The sequence below is a fragment of the Pseudophryne corroboree genome, chromosome 5, assembly GCF_028390025.1.
Source record: "Pseudophryne corroboree isolate aPseCor3 chromosome 5, aPseCor3.hap2, whole genome shotgun sequence".
NCBI lineage: Eukaryota > Metazoa > Chordata > Amphibia > Anura > Myobatrachidae > Pseudophryne > Pseudophryne corroboree.
This window is the reverse complement of record NC_086448.1, coordinates 246,223,625-246,239,844: the sequence shown is the minus strand read 5'-3', so window position 1 is coordinate 246,239,844 and position 16,220 is coordinate 246,223,625.

Genomic DNA, 16,220 nt, shown 5'->3' with positions numbered 1-16,220 from the left:
GGTATTTACTCCTACAGTTTATAAAAAAGGTAAGTAGCTGTTGTTCTCGTTCAGCCATTTAGGATATTGACTCCCCATCAGAAATATCATCTTACTCTCAAACCTGAGGAGGTCCCTATCAATATCACCCCCCCGAATAGCTATGCTGAAATGTTTCATACCAAAAGCCTGGAGACCCTTTGGGATCCCATTGTGTTGGTGCAGGAAGTGGTTAGCTACGGGGGTCAAGGATTTAAATCTTGATTTATCCTGTCTGGCATTCCTGATACTACCAACATGCTCGAGTAATCTAACCTTCAAAGGTCTTATCGTCTTGCCGATATATATCTTATTACAAGGGCAAGTTAGTTGGTATACCACTCCAGATGTTGTACAATCAATGTAGCTGTCAATGTGCCACTTTCTGCCATATTTGTCCTGATAATCAGTTTTGGGAATCATATATTGGCAGGCCTTGCATTGCCTGCAACAATAAGAGCCTTTCTTATGATGGATTGGTTTCTTTTGGGGTGATAGATGACTCCTAACCAGTATGTCTTTTAGGTTGCGAGACCTCCTCCAACTGGTTTGTACCTTTTCAGGCAAAATTTCTTTGAGATCAGTGTCCGTTTTTAAGATCGACCGGTGTCTCTGTAGGATGGTACTGATTTCGCGCCATTTATTATTGAAGGTGCCAATGTATCTCACTGGTTCTTCCTTGGGAGTTCTAACCTTGGGTACAAGTAAAGAATCCCTAGAGTAGGTTTTAATATCTCGTTTTGCTGATTTGATGATCCTACTGCTATAACCCTTTTTGCTTTAATCTATCTGTGAGTTGTTGTTCTCTCACAGAAAAATTGGTGGGATCTGAACAGTTTCTCTTAGTACGTAATAATTCACCTTTAGGTATCCCCTTGATGGTCGCCGGTAAGTGTGAACTGGTTAAATGTAAAATACTGTTTGTGGCCGTTTTTTTACGGAATATATCTGTTGAGATTGACCCATCATCTTCAATTCTTATGGTAAGATCCAAAAAGTTTATCGTTTGCTGACTCATTTCACCAGTAAGCTTCAGGTTCAGATCATTCTTATTGAGGACCGATATAAATTCCTCCAAGAGAGTTTGATCACCATCCCAAAGGATGAGGATATCATCAATATATCTTAAATAGATTATGATGTGATCAGTGTACTTCTCGTGACTATCCTGAAAAACCATTTCTCTCTCCCACCATCCCAGGTAGAGGCCAGCATATGTGGGGGCACATGCCGTCCCCATAGCTGTGCCCCTAACCTGGAGATAGTACCGCTCATTGCATGTGAAATAGTTTTTGGTAAGTATAAACTTCAGTAGGGAGAGAAGAAAGGTATTAAAGTCCTGCTGAAGGCACATGTCCAAAAAGAACTTGATCGCCTCTATCCCTTTTGTATGGTTAATACTAGTATACAAGCTCTCGACATCATATGTTGCTATCCATGTACCAGGGGTAACTGTGATATTTTGAAGTCTGGTTAAAACATCCATTGTGTCCCTGACGTAGGAAGGTAATGAAATCACGAAATGTCGTAAGTACTGATCAACGTAAATACTTGCTTTCTCAGTGAGACTTCCCACGCCAGAGACAATGGGCCTCCCTGGTGGTGTGGTCTCACTTTTATGGACTTTCGGGAGCAGGTATAGTGTTGGTGTAATCGGCTTGTCGTTCTTCAGGAAGTCAAAATCTCTCTTGGGGATAATACCCTGAGTCAATGCTTGTGAGATGATATTATGATACTGTGTTTGGAAATTCGATGTTGGGTTGAAAGTCAGAGGTTTGTAGCATGACCTATCTCTCAACTGTTTATTTAATTCCTTGATGTACATAGTCCTTGGCCACAGAACTACGTTGCCCCCCTTATCAGAGGGCTTAATAACAGTATCTTGCCATTGGGAGATATCCTTTAAGGCAGATCTTTCATCCTGAGACAAATTATCACTATGTAACTGATGAAAATGATGTTCTCTAAAGAGAATGTCCAAGTCCCTAGATACTAAGTCCAGATAGACCTGGACAGGAGGACAGATTTTGTAGTCCGGAAAGAAAGTGGACTTCTTTTTAATTTTAGTCGCATCAAAAGGTTGTAATGTATGGGGGTCTCTTACACTCTCAGTATCAAGTTCCTCTAGCATCTCTATCATAATATGATCTTCTGCAGTTAAAGAAGCAGAAGCAGATGGAGAATCATCCATCAGGGGGGTAATTTCAAGAGAGGGCTCCCTGTTCTTAAAGAATTTCTTCAGAAGGATTTTCCTTGTGAATAAGTGGAGGTCCTTCTCACACTCGAATCGATCAGGTTTATTAGTGGGGGAGAAAGAGAGTCCCTTGGATAACAAGGAGCTTTGAGTAGGTGTAAGAACTCGCTCTGTCAAATTAATGATTCGTAGACTATCTGATGTCACTTCTGATATCTCCTCTGCTCTCTGGGTTCTTCTCTCCAGTCGCGCATATCGCGTTTTCTTCTTTCCCCCCTTCCCCCTCCTGGTCTTATACTTTCTCTCCCTATATCTTACCTGATTTCCTTCGGGGTTCTCTCTAAAAAAGACTTTCTGCCCCATTCTCTATTAAACATGCTGGAGGTTCCCTCACCTTCTGAGGAGTCAATGTCAGATGTTGTGTAGTTGGTATAGTTTTGCTCCCTCACATTGTAGGACTTCCATCTGTATGCTCTATTTTGTGCGAAGTCTGTGATGTCTCTATGTAATTTCCTGCGCTTTCTTTCTATAATGATCTTCTCAAAGTCCTCAATCTCTTTTTTATATTTGTTATATGTGATTTGGAATTTGTCTATGGTTTCAAATTTCTTAAGTTTGTCCCCCAATGACATGATTTCTTGCGTATATTTATTAAGAAGGATTTCATCATGTTTAATCAAGATCTTAATCAGATATTTTGAACATTGGGTTAAGATATTTTCCCATTCCTTCTGTAAATCTATATTGGCCAGTTCAAAAGCCGGAAAAACCTTGGGTCTTAAACCCCGTGGTGTTACGTTGTTCTTAATATAGCTGTCAAAAGTTGTTTTGTTCCACCATGTTTTGCTTTGTTTCATGAGGATTTGTTTTAGCAAATAGAGATCATCCATCCAGTCCTTACTAAGTGGATCATTGGATGTAAAATCTTCAGTCAGTAGTATATCTACTCCGTTGATTAACCTCTCTCGCCTATCATCCAAATCCTTGGCTAAATTAAATGTTGCCATTCTCCCTGCAAGGTGATAATCGGGTTATCAAAAGATATAGGATATAGTATGAGTATGATCAGTTCTATATCTATTACAAATGGTGCCGTGCTAGAGGATAAAGAAAGGTTGGATAACCAACCAAACAATGGTTATAGATTCATGGAAAGGGGAAAAGGGTGTAATCCTCTGCACTGGACTTATATAGAATTAATAACGCTTGGTGATAAGATAGCAAAAAAGCCCCAATTTTCATATTATGAGTCAATTCATGATATTGTGTGGGGGTGCCGCCATAGACAATGAATTGGAAGAGAAGTACTGGAAAGAAAAGGATTGTCTCTTTGTTGGCGCACTTACAAGAAAAGAGTGTGTATATTTAAAATATAACTTTTAATTCCGTATGATTAAAAATGCCTGAGAACGTGAAAAATAATGAGACAACAATCACAAACACTACATGTAATGAAAACTAAGTGTAATAAAAAATAAATTAAATTGTCAAATCCTCTTATGTGTCCTTATTGTGTTTATATAATTTATAATTCTTAAGTGTGTGCCACAATAATTTGAGGATAACCGTATAATATTGGCTACTTCTATCAATCCTCAATTTATTGGGATGCCTCTATTAAATCGAATCATGAACAAATATGATACTATAATCGATAATCATATTGCGATTGAATCTTTGTTCTATATATATATAATTCTGCACATGTACATGGGACCGAGCCAGACTAAATCTATTCTGCAACACTGCAACAGTTACAACTGGAGCTAGAGGGTTCTATAACCTTCATTGAGAATGAAATACTGTATCCATTTCATTACATATTGTATCCTGCAGGGGATATTAGTATTCTCTCTTTAAGGATACAGTTCCACCCTATGAGCTCCTATTGATCAATTATACATATCATTGGAGTGTAGCTATACCTTATGCTGATTTGAATAGACAGCATTAATTAATATGTAAATTCTCACTATGTGTATCTACTACTCTTAATCAATCATATGTACACTCCTCTATTTGTTTATCATGCAGACTATCTTGCAGGGGGCAACTATATGTCAAAATGCAGCTATGCCATATGCATTTGGATTAAATAGATGTAAGCTGTCTACAATGTGTGTTGATTACACTAGATATCCACAGCCTGAATAATGTGCTGGTTTAATGCAGCAAAATAGCTCATTTGTATCTCTTATATGTAACTGTTCTATGCAACAATCTGTAACATTTATGGTGTTATTATAAACATTGCAACAGTTACGATTGGAGCTGTTGGTTTCTATCTCCCTTGTTTAAGAATGAATTACTGTGTCCATTCTTTACAGGAAAAAACCTGCAGGAAATAACTTTGTTTGCTTTTTAAAAGATACTGCTCCACCATATGAGCTTATCATTATTTAGATAGAAATGGGCTGTATATCTATGTGTGTTTATTACGCAAAGTTGCCACCACCTGCATTAAAATGTACTTGTGTACTATGCTGATTGAAATAAACAGCATGTACCAGTCAGTTATGACAACATAATAAGCTGGCTTAATTAAATCAGGTATGCTGGTATGAATATACTGGAATTCCGTGCTTATTTAATACAAAAAAAGGGGCTAATTTGTATATATCTCATGTAATCTTTCTTACAAATTGCAACAATCCATTACTTTTATGATGTTGTTATAATTATTGCACCAGTTACAACTGGAGCTGTAGGATTCTGTTTCCCTTATTAGGGATAATCTGCTATATCAATTAATTGCATATGCAATCCTACAGGGAATAGTTGCATTTGCTTTTAAAGGATACTGCTCCACCACATGATCCTTTTGCTGTTTAATTAGGAATGAGCTATGCTCCTATGTGCGTTTATTGCACAGAATTAACATAGCCTGCAATAAAGTATATCTGTGTATTACATTGGTTAAAATTAACAGCATATACCAGTAGGTTGTATCTGCATGATAAGCTAACTTGATTAGATCAGGTATGCTGGTGCTAATATACTGAGATTGAAACTCTATCTCATTTTAAACATGCAGATCCCGCAGTTTAAACTGATCTAAATCAATATAACCTATTGCAGTGAGCATCGGTCCCTTACTAATCCCTAACTGTGAACATATTCCATATATTGTACATAGTTTTCACAGAATTATATTAGGCATTGCACACACAAACATTTGTTAATGCGGACACATAGTTAATGAGCCGGCGTGCTAGCGCCGCTCTGAAACGCCCACGTGCACGTTTCACTTTAGCTTCGTCAGGGCAAACCCGATTGCCCTGCACGGGGATACTATAACAGCTAGAGAGGCCAATGGCAGCGCGGTTCGGTGGTCATGTGATCTCCCATTCAGGAGACGTACTATCGCGTCTCCTTCTCTCCGTGATTAATCAGATAGACAGCACCTCATATGTTATAAACAATACAGTGTAAGTGGTTAATACGGATTATATCCGTGGACCGGACAGAATAGTAATAATACATAATAATAAATTCATGATACGTTCTGTCGCATCTCCTTCCCTCCATAGCTGATCAGATAGGCAGCACCTCTTGTATTATAAACAATCCAGTGTAAGTGGTTGACACAGATTATGTCCAGGGCCCGGACACTGAATAATAAATTCAAAATAATAAATAAAAAAATAAAAAAATAAAAGAAGATTATATATAGGGGAGACTGCATTTAAAAAAAAATATTATTGGAAAATTAAACCTTATATTGAATAGATAATAGATGTAAATTATACAGGCGTTTTGTTCAAAAAAAGACCCAGGGCAGAGAGATAAGTATATACTAATACGATAAGCTGCTGTTACTGCTGTCGATTAGATAGGGTTCTATATATACTGATATAAATTATGATAATTCGAGTTATATCTTCATTAGTTTATATGATAATAACTCAAATGAGTATTTGAATATACAGGTGCTAGTGTTGAAAACATATGTATAAATAATGAAAAAATGTGAGACCGTGATGTGTGGTGAATTGGAAAATTATGGTTATTTGAATGATAAAAAATGTGAAACCAAGATAAGTGATGAGTGTTAAGGTGTACCTTTGTGGACTTAATGTGATGAGTGGTATATACTAAACCATAATTTAATGTGAAATCATATACTCAAAAAAAAGTGTGTAAAACAGAGTGAAATGTGACTGAATCTGCAACCAAATCTAATTAAGGGAGTGAAAATGTTAATAAAGTGACAGTAAGTGAGTGTGTATATGATATATATAATATATAATGAAATAAAATGAAATGAAATAAAATAAAATTAGCTTAACTATGCATTATCTTGATATCATATCTGGTTTTAATTTTAATTCTGAGACCGAAATCCCAAGTTTGGATATCAGTACATTCCCATTCTGTTGTCATTAAGGAATATTAATATTCCAAAAATTATCAATATCGTCTTAAGTGGTTCTTGTCACTTTAGTACATGGTTCTTATTAATAATGTCAAGATTGTCCAACGTCTGGAATCATAATGATAACTTATCCGCCACTATTTATTAAAATAAATAAGGCAATGTCAAAAATGCAGTAAAGCCCTATATTAAGCCAGAATTGGCTAAGCCCCGGAATTCAGACCACACAATCTACACAGTTTAAATGGTTGCTAGCTATCTGGGCTCTTGCATGATTTTGAGCACGGAATGCATTGTGGTGTTACCACTGTATATAGTTGGTACCAACACAACGTTGGATTGTTAACACCATAACTAGGATACGGACATGAAATAGTAGGTATTTACTCCTGCAGTTTATAAAAGAGGTAAGTAACTTACAGACATGAAATAGTAGGTATTTACTCCTACAGTTTATAAAAAAGGTAAGTAGCTGTTGTTCTCGTTCAGCCATTTAGGATATTGACTCCCCATCAGAAATATCATCTTACTCTCAAACCTGAGGAGGTCCCTATCAATATCACCCCCCCGAATAGCTATGCTGAAATGTTTCATACCAAAAGCCTGGAGACCCTTTGGGATCCCATTGTGTTGGTGCAGGAAGTGGTTAGCTACGGGGGTCAAGGATTTAAATCTTGATTTATCCTGTCTGGCATTCCTGATACTACCAACATGCTCGAGTAATCTAACCTTCAAAGGTCTTATCGTCTTGCCGATATATATCTTATTACAAGGGCAAGTTAGTTGGTATACCACTCCAGATGTTGTACAATCAATGTAGCTGTCAATGTGCCACTTTCTGCCATATTTGTCCTGATAATCAGTTTTGGGAATCATATATTGGCAGGCCTTGCATTGCCTGCAACAATAAAAGCCTTTCTTATGATGGATTGGTTTCTTTTGGGGTGATAGATGACTCCTAACCAGTATGTCTTTTAGGTTGCGAGACCTCCTCCAACTGGTTTGTACCTTTTCAGGCAAAATTTCTTTGAGATCAGTGTCCGTTTTTAAGATCGACCAGTGTCTCTGTAGGATGGTACTGATTTCGCGCCATTTATTATTGAAGGTGCCAATGTATCTCACTGGTTCTTCCTTGGGAGTTCTAACCTTGGGGACAAGTAAAGAATCCCTAGAGTAGGTTTTAATATCTCGTTTTGCTGATTTGATGATCCTACTGCTATAACCCTTTTTGCTTTAATCTATCTGTGAGTTGTTGTTCTCTCACAGAAAAATTGGTGGGATCTGAACAGTTTCTCTTAGTACGTAATAATTCACCTTTAGGTATCCCCTTGATGGTCGCCGGTAAGTGTGAACTGGTTAAATGTAAAATACTGTTTGTGGCCGTTTTTTTACGGAATATATCTGTTGAGATTGACCCATCATCTTCAATTCTTATGGTAAGATCCAAAAAGTTTATCGTTTGCTGACTCATTTTACCAGTAAGCTTCAGGTTCAGATCATTCTTATTGAGGACCGATATAAATTCCTCCAAGAGAGTTTGATCACCATCCCAAAGGATGAGGATATCATCAATATATCTTAAATAGATTATGATGTGATCAGTGTACTTCTCGTGACTATCCTGAAAAACCATTTCTCTCTCCCACCATCCCAGGTAGAGGCCAGCATATGTGGGGGCACATGCCGTCCCCATAGCTGTGCCCCTAACCTGGAGATAGTACCGCTCATTGCATGTGAAATAGTTTTTGGTAAGTATAAACTTCAGTAGGGAGAGAAGAAAGGTATTAAAGTCCTGCTGAAGGCACATGTCCAAAAAGAACTTGATCGCCTCTATCCCTTTTGTATGGTTAATACTAGTATACAAGCTCTCGACATCATATGTTGCTATCCATGTACCAGGGGTAACTGTGATATTTTGAAGTCTGGTTAAAACATCCATTGTGTCCCTGACGTAGGAAGGTAATGAAATCACGAAATGTCGTAAGTACTGATCAACATAAATACTTGCTTTCTCAGTGAGACTTCCCACGCCAGAGACAATGGGCCTCCCTGGTGGTGTGGTCTCACTTTTATGGACTTTCGGGAGCAGGTATAGTGTTGGTGTAATCGGCTTGTCGTTCTTCAGGAAGTCAAAATCTCTCTTGGGGATAATACCCTGAGTCAATGCTTGTGAGATGATATTATGATACTGTGTTTGGAAATTCGATGTTGGGTTGAAAGTCAGAGGTTTGTAGCATGACCTATCTCTCAACTGTTTATTTAATTCCTTGATGTACATAGTCCTTGGCCACAGAACTACGTTGCCCCCCTTATCAGAGGGCTTAATAACAGTATCTTGCCATTGGGAGATATCCTTTAAGGCAGATCTTTCATCCTGAGACAAATTATCACTATGTAACTGATGAAAATGATGTTCTCTAAAGAGAATGTCCAAGTCCCTAGATACTAAGTCCAGATAGACCTGGACAGGAGGACAGATTTTGTAGTCCGGAAAGAAAGTGGACTTCTTTTTAATTTTAGTCGCATCAAAAGGTTGTAATGTATGGGGGTCTCTTACACTCTCAGTATCAAGTTCCTCTAGCATCTCTATCATAATATGATCTTCTGCAGTTAAAGAAGCAGAAGCAGATGGAGAATCATCCATCAGGGGGGTAATTTCAAGAGAGGGCTCCCTGTTCTTAAAGAATTTCTTCAGAAGGATTTTCCTTGTGAATAAGTGGAGGTCCTTCTCACACTCGAATCGATCAGGTTTATTAGTGGGGGAGAAAGAGAGTCCCTTGGATAACAAGGAGCTTTGAGTAGGTGTAAGAACTCGCTCTGTCAAATTAATGATTCGTAGACTATCTGATGTCACTTCTGATATCTCCTCTGCTCTCTGGGTTCTTCTCTCCAGTCGCGCATATCGCGTTTTCTTCTTTCCCCCCTTCCCCCTCCTGGTCTTATACTTTCTCTCCCTATATCTTACCTGATTTCCTTCGGGGTTCTCTCTAAAAAAGACTTTCTGCCCCGTTCTCTATTAAACATGCTGGAGGTTCCCTCACCTTCTGAGGAGTCAATGTCAGATGTTGTGTAGTTGGTATAGTTTTGCTCCCTCACATTGTAGGACTTCCATCTGTATGCTCTATTTTGTGCGAAGTCTGTGATGTCTCTATGTAATTTCCTGCGCTTTCTTTCTATAATGATCTTCTCAAAGTCCTCAATCTCTTTTTTATATTTGTTATATGTGATTTGGAATTTGTCTATGGTTTCAAATTTCTTAAGTTTGTCCCCCAATGACATGATTTCTTGCGTATATTTATTAAGAAGGATTTCATCATGTTTAATCAAGATCTTAATCAGATATTTTGAACATTGGGTTAAGATATTTTCCCATTCCTTCTGTAAATCTATATTGGCCAGTTCAAAAGCCGGAAAAACCTTGGGTCTTAAACCCCGTGGTGTTACGTTGTTCTTAATATAGCTGTCAAAAGTTGTTTTGTTCCACCATGTTTTGCTTTGTTTCATGAGGATTTGTTTTAGCAAATAGAGATCATCCATCCAGTCCTTATTAAGTGGATCATTGGATGTAAAATCTTCAGTCAGTAGTATATCTACTCCGTTGATTAACCTCTCTCGCCTATCATCCAAATCCTTGGCTAAATTAAATGTTGCCATTCTCCCTGCAAGGTGATAATCGGGTTATCAAAAGATATAGGATATAGTATGAGTATGATCAGTTCTATATCTATTACAAATGGTGCCGTGCTAGAGGATAAAGAAAGGTTGGGTAACCAACCAAACAATGGTTATAGATTCATGGAAAGGGGAAAAGGGTGTAATCCTCTGCACTGGACTTATATAGAATTAATAACGCTTGGTGATAAGATAGCAAAAAAGCCCCAATTTTCATATTATGAGTCAATTCATGATATTGTGTGGGGGTGCCGCCATAGACAATGAATTGGAAGAGAAGTACTGGAAAGAAAAGGATTGTCTCTTTGTTGGCGCACTTACAAGAAAAGAGTGTGTATATTTAAAATATAACTTTTAATTCCGTATGATTAAAAATGCCTGAGAACGTGAAAAATAATGAGACAACAATCACAAACACTACATGTAATGAAAACTAAGTGTAATAAAAAATAAATTAAATTGTCAAATCCTCTTATGTGTCCTTATTGTGTTTATATAATTTATAATTCTTAAGTGTGTGCCACAATAATTTGAGGATAACCGTATAATATTGGCTACTTCTATCAATCCTCAATTTATTGGGATGCCTCTATTAAATCGAATCATGAACAAATATGATACTATAATCGATAATCATATTGCGATTGAATCTTTGTTCTATATATATATAATTCTGCACATGTACATGGGACCGAGCCAGACTAAATCTATTCTGCAACACTGCAACAGTTACAACTGGAGCTAGAGGGTTCTATAACCTTCATTGAGAATGAAATACTGTATCCATTTCATTACATATTGTATCCTGCAGGGGATATTAGTATTCTCTCTTTAAGGATACAGTTCCACCCTATGAGCTCCTATTGATCAATTATACATATCATTGGAGTGTAGCTATACCTTATGCTGATTTGAATAGACAGCATTAATTAATATGTAAATTCTCACTATGTGTATCTACTACTCTTAATCAATCATATGTACACTCCTCTATTTGTTTATCATGCAGACTATCTTGCAGGGGGCAACTATATGTCAAAATGCAGCTATGCCATATGCATTTGGATTAAATAGATGTAAGCTGTCTACAATGTGTGTTGATTACACTAGATATCCACAGCCTGAATAATGTGCTGGTTTAATGCAGCAAAATAGCTCATTTGTATCTCTTATATGTAACTGTTCTATGCAACAATCCGTAACATTTATGGTGTTATTATAAACATTGCAACAGTTACGATTGGAGCTGTTGGTTTCTATCTCCCTTGTTTAAGAATGAATTACTGTGTCCATTCTTTACAGGAAAAAACCTGCAGGAAATAACTTTGTTTGCTTTTTAAAAGATACTGCTCCACCATATGAGCTTATTATTATTTAGATAGAAATGGGCTGTATATCTATGTGTGTTTATTACGCAAAGTTGCCACCACCTGCATTAAAATGTACTTGTGTACTATGCTGATTGAAATAAACAGCATGTACCAGTCAGTTATGACAACATAATAAGCTGGCTTAATTAAATCAGGTATGCTGGTATGAATATACTGGAATTCCGTGCTTATTTAATACAAAAAAAGGGGCTAATTTGTATATATCTCATGTAATCTTTCTTACAAATTGCAACAATCCATTACTTTTATGATGTTGTTATAATTATTGCACCAGTTACAACTGGAGCTGTAGGATTCTGTTTCCCTTATTAGGGATAATCTGCTATATCAATTAATTGCATATGCAATCCTACAGGGAATAGTTGCATTTGCTTTTAAAGGATACTGCTCCACCACATGATCCTTTTGCTGTTTAATTAGGAATGAGCTATGCTCCTATGTGCGTTTATTGCACAGAATTAACATAGCCTGCAATAAAGTATATCTGTGTATTACATTGGTTAAAATTAACAGCATATACCAGTAGGTTGTATCTGCATGATAAGCTAACTTGATTAGATCAGGTATGCTGGTGCTAATATACTGAGATTGAAACTCTATCTCATTTTAAACATGCAGATCCCGCAGTTTAAACTGATCTAAATCAATATAACCTATTGCAGTGAGCATCGGTCCCTTACTAATCCCTAACTGTGAACATATTCCATATATTGTACATAGTTTTCACAGAATTATATTAGGCATTGCACACACAAACATTTGTTAATGCGGACACATAGTTAATGAGCCGGCGTGCTAGCGCCGCTCTGAAACGCCCACGTGCACGTTTCACTTTAGCTTCGTCAGGGCAAACCCGATTGCCCTGCACGGGGATACTATAACAGCTAGAGAGGCCAATGGCAGCGCGGTTCGGTGGTCATGTGATCTCCCATTCAGGAGACGTACTATCGCGTCTCCTTCTCTCCGTGATTAATCAGATAGACAGCACCTCATATGTTATAAACAATACAGTGTAAGTGGTTAATACGGATTATATCCGTGGACCTGACAGAATAGTAATAATACATAATAATAAATTCATGATACGTTCTGTCGCATCTCCTTCCCTCCATAGCTGATCAGATAGGCAGCACCTCTTGTATTATAAACAATCCAGTGTAAGTGGTTGACACAGATTATGTCCAGGGCCCGGACACTGAATAATAAATTCAAAATAATAAATAAAAAAATAAAAAAATAAAAGAAGATTATATATAGGGGAGACTGCATTTAAAAAAAAATATTATTGGAAAATTAAACCTTATATTGAATAGATAATAGATGTAAATTATACAGGCGTTTTGTTCAAAAAAAGACCCAGGGCAGAGAGATAAGTATATACTAATACGATAAGCTGCTGTTACTGCTGTCGATTAGATAGGGTTCTATATATACTGATATAAATTATGATAATTCGAGTTATATCTTCATTAGTTTATATGATAATAACTCAAATGAGTATTTGAATATACAGGTGCTAGTGTTGAAAACATATGTATAAATAATGAAAAAATGTGAGACCGTGATGTGTGGTGAATTGGAAAATTATGGTTATTTGAATGATAAAAAATGTGAAACCAAGATAAGTGATGAGTGTTAAGGTGTACCTTTGTGGACTTAATGTGATGAGTGGTATATACTAAACCATACTTTAATGTGAAATCATATACTCAAAAAAAAAAGTGTGTAAAACAGAGTGAAATGTGACTGAATCTGCAACCAAATCTAATTAAGGGAGTGAAAATGTTAATAAAGTGACAGTAAGTGAGTGTGTATATGATATATATAATATATAATGAAATAAAATGAAATGAAATAAAATAAAATTAGCTTAACTATGCATTATCTTGATATCATATCTGGTTTTAATTTTAATTCTGAGACCGAAATCCCAAGTTTGGATATCAGTACATTCCCATTCTGTTGTCATTAAGGAATATTAATATTCCAAAAATTATCAATATCGTCTTAAGTGGTTCTTGTCACTTTAGTACATGGTTCTTATTAATAATGTCAAGATTGTCCAACGTCTGGAATCATAATGATAACTTATCCGCCACTATTTATTAAAATAAATAAGGCAATGTCAAAAATGCAGTAAAGCCCTATATTAAGCCAGAATTGGCTAAGCCCCGGAATTCAGACCACACAATCTACACAGTTTAAATGGTTGCTAGCTATCTGGGCTCTTGCATGATTTTGAGCACGGAATGCATTGTGGTGTTACCACTGTATATAGTTGGTACCAACACAACGTTGGATTGTTAACACCATAACTAGGATACGGACATGAAATAGTAGGTATTTACTCCTGCAGTTTATAAAAGAGGTAAGTAACTTACAGACATGAAATAGTAGGTATTTACTCCTACAGTTTATAAAAAAGGTAAGTAGCTGTTGTTCTCATTCAGCCATTTAGGATATTGACTCCCCATCAGAAATATCATCTTACTCTCAAACCTGAGGAGGTCCCTATCAATATCACCCCCCCGAATAGCTATGCTGAAATGTTTCATACCAAAAGCCTGGAGACCCTTTGGGATCCCATTGTGTTGGTGCAGGAAGTGGTTAGCTACGGGGGTCAAGGATTTAAATCTTGATTTATCCTGTCTGGCATTCCTGATACTACCAACATGCTCGAGTAATCTAACCTTCAAAGGTCTTATCGTCTTGCCGATATATATCTTATTACAAGGGCAAGTTATTTGGTATACCACTCCAGATGTTGTACAATCAATGTAGCTGTCAATGTGCCACTTTCTGCCATATTTGTCCTGATAATCAGTTTTGGGAATCATATATTGGCAGGCCTTGCATTGCCTGCAACAATAAGAGCCTTTCTTATGATGGATTGGTTTCTTTTGGGGTGATAGATGACTCCTAACCAGTATGTCTTTTAGGTTGCGAGACCTCCTCCAACTGGTTTGTACCTTTTCAGGCAAAATTTATTTGAGATCATTGTCCGTTTCTAAGATCGACCAGTGTCTCTGTAGGATGGTACTGATTTCGCGCCATTTATTATTGAAGGTGCCAATGTATCTCACTGGTTCTTCCTTGGGAGTTCTAACCTTGGGGACAAGTAAAGAATCCCTAGAGTAGGTTTTAATATCTCGTTTTGCTGATTTGATGATCCTACTGCTATAACCTCTTTGCTTTAATCTATCTGTGAGTTGTTGTTCTCTCACAGAAAAATTGGTGGGATCTGAACAGTTTCTCTTAGTACGTAATAATTCACCTTTAGGTATCCCCTTGATGGTCGCCGGTAAGTGTGAACTGGTTGAATGTAAAATACTGTTTGTGGCCGTTTTTTTGCGGCATATATCTGTTGAGATTGACCCATCATCTTCAATTCTTATGGTAAGATCCAAAAAGTTTATCGTTTGCTGACTCATTTCACCAGTAAGCTTCAGGTTCAGATCATTCTTATTGAGGAGCGATATAAATTCCTCCAAGAGAGTTTGATCACCATTCCAAAGGATGAGGATATCATCAATATATCTTAAATAGATTATGATGTGATCAGTGTACTTCTCGTGACTATCCTGAAAAACCATTTCTCTCTCCCACCATCCCAGGTAGAGGCCAGCATATGTGGGGGCACATGCCGTCCCCATAGCTGTGCCCCTAACCTGGAGATAGTACCGCTCATTGCATGTGAAATAGTTTTTGGTAAGTATAAACTCCAGTACGGAGAGAAGAAAGGTATTAAAGTCCTGCTGAAGGCACATGTCCAAAAAGAACTTGATCGCCTCTATCCCTTTTGTATGGTATGTGTATATATTCAAATTGAAGATGTCACTGCTGATGTACATCAGGATGAGGATATGGGTGTTGCTGGCGCTGAGGAGGAAGTTGATGAGGAGGATTCTGATGGTGATGTGGTTTGTTTAAATCAGGAACCGGGGGAGACAGTTGTTGTCCATGGGATGAATAAGCCCATTGTCATGCCTGGGGAAAATACCAAAAAAGCCACCTCTTCGGTGTGGAATTATTTATCCACAAATCCGGACAACAGGTGTCAGGCAATGTGTTGCCTTTGTCAGTCTGTAATAAGTAAGGGTAAGGACATTAACCACCTAGGAACATTCTCCCTTATACGTCACCTGCAGTGCATTCATCATAAGTCATTGTCAAGTTCAGAAACTTTGGGTAATAGCGTAACAGTCCACTGACACCTTAATGATGTGGTTTTGTTTGTTTGAATATTATTCCTCAGTGAGGATGAGGATGTAAACACTGAAGGGGGGATCGGAGGATGAGGACAACATCTTGCCACTGTAGAGCCAGTTTGTGCAAGGAGAGATTAATTGCTTCTTTTTGGTGGGGGCCCAAACAAACCAATCATTTTAGCCACAGTCATGTGGCAGACCCTGTCGCTGATATTATTGTTTTGTTAAAGTGTGCATAAGGGTGGGTGGGAGGGCATGGGATGGCCCAAGGACAATTCCATCTTGCACCTTTTTTTCTTCTTTGCATGATGTGCTCTTTGGGGCCTAGTTTTTAAAAGTGCCATCCTGTCTGCCACTTCAGT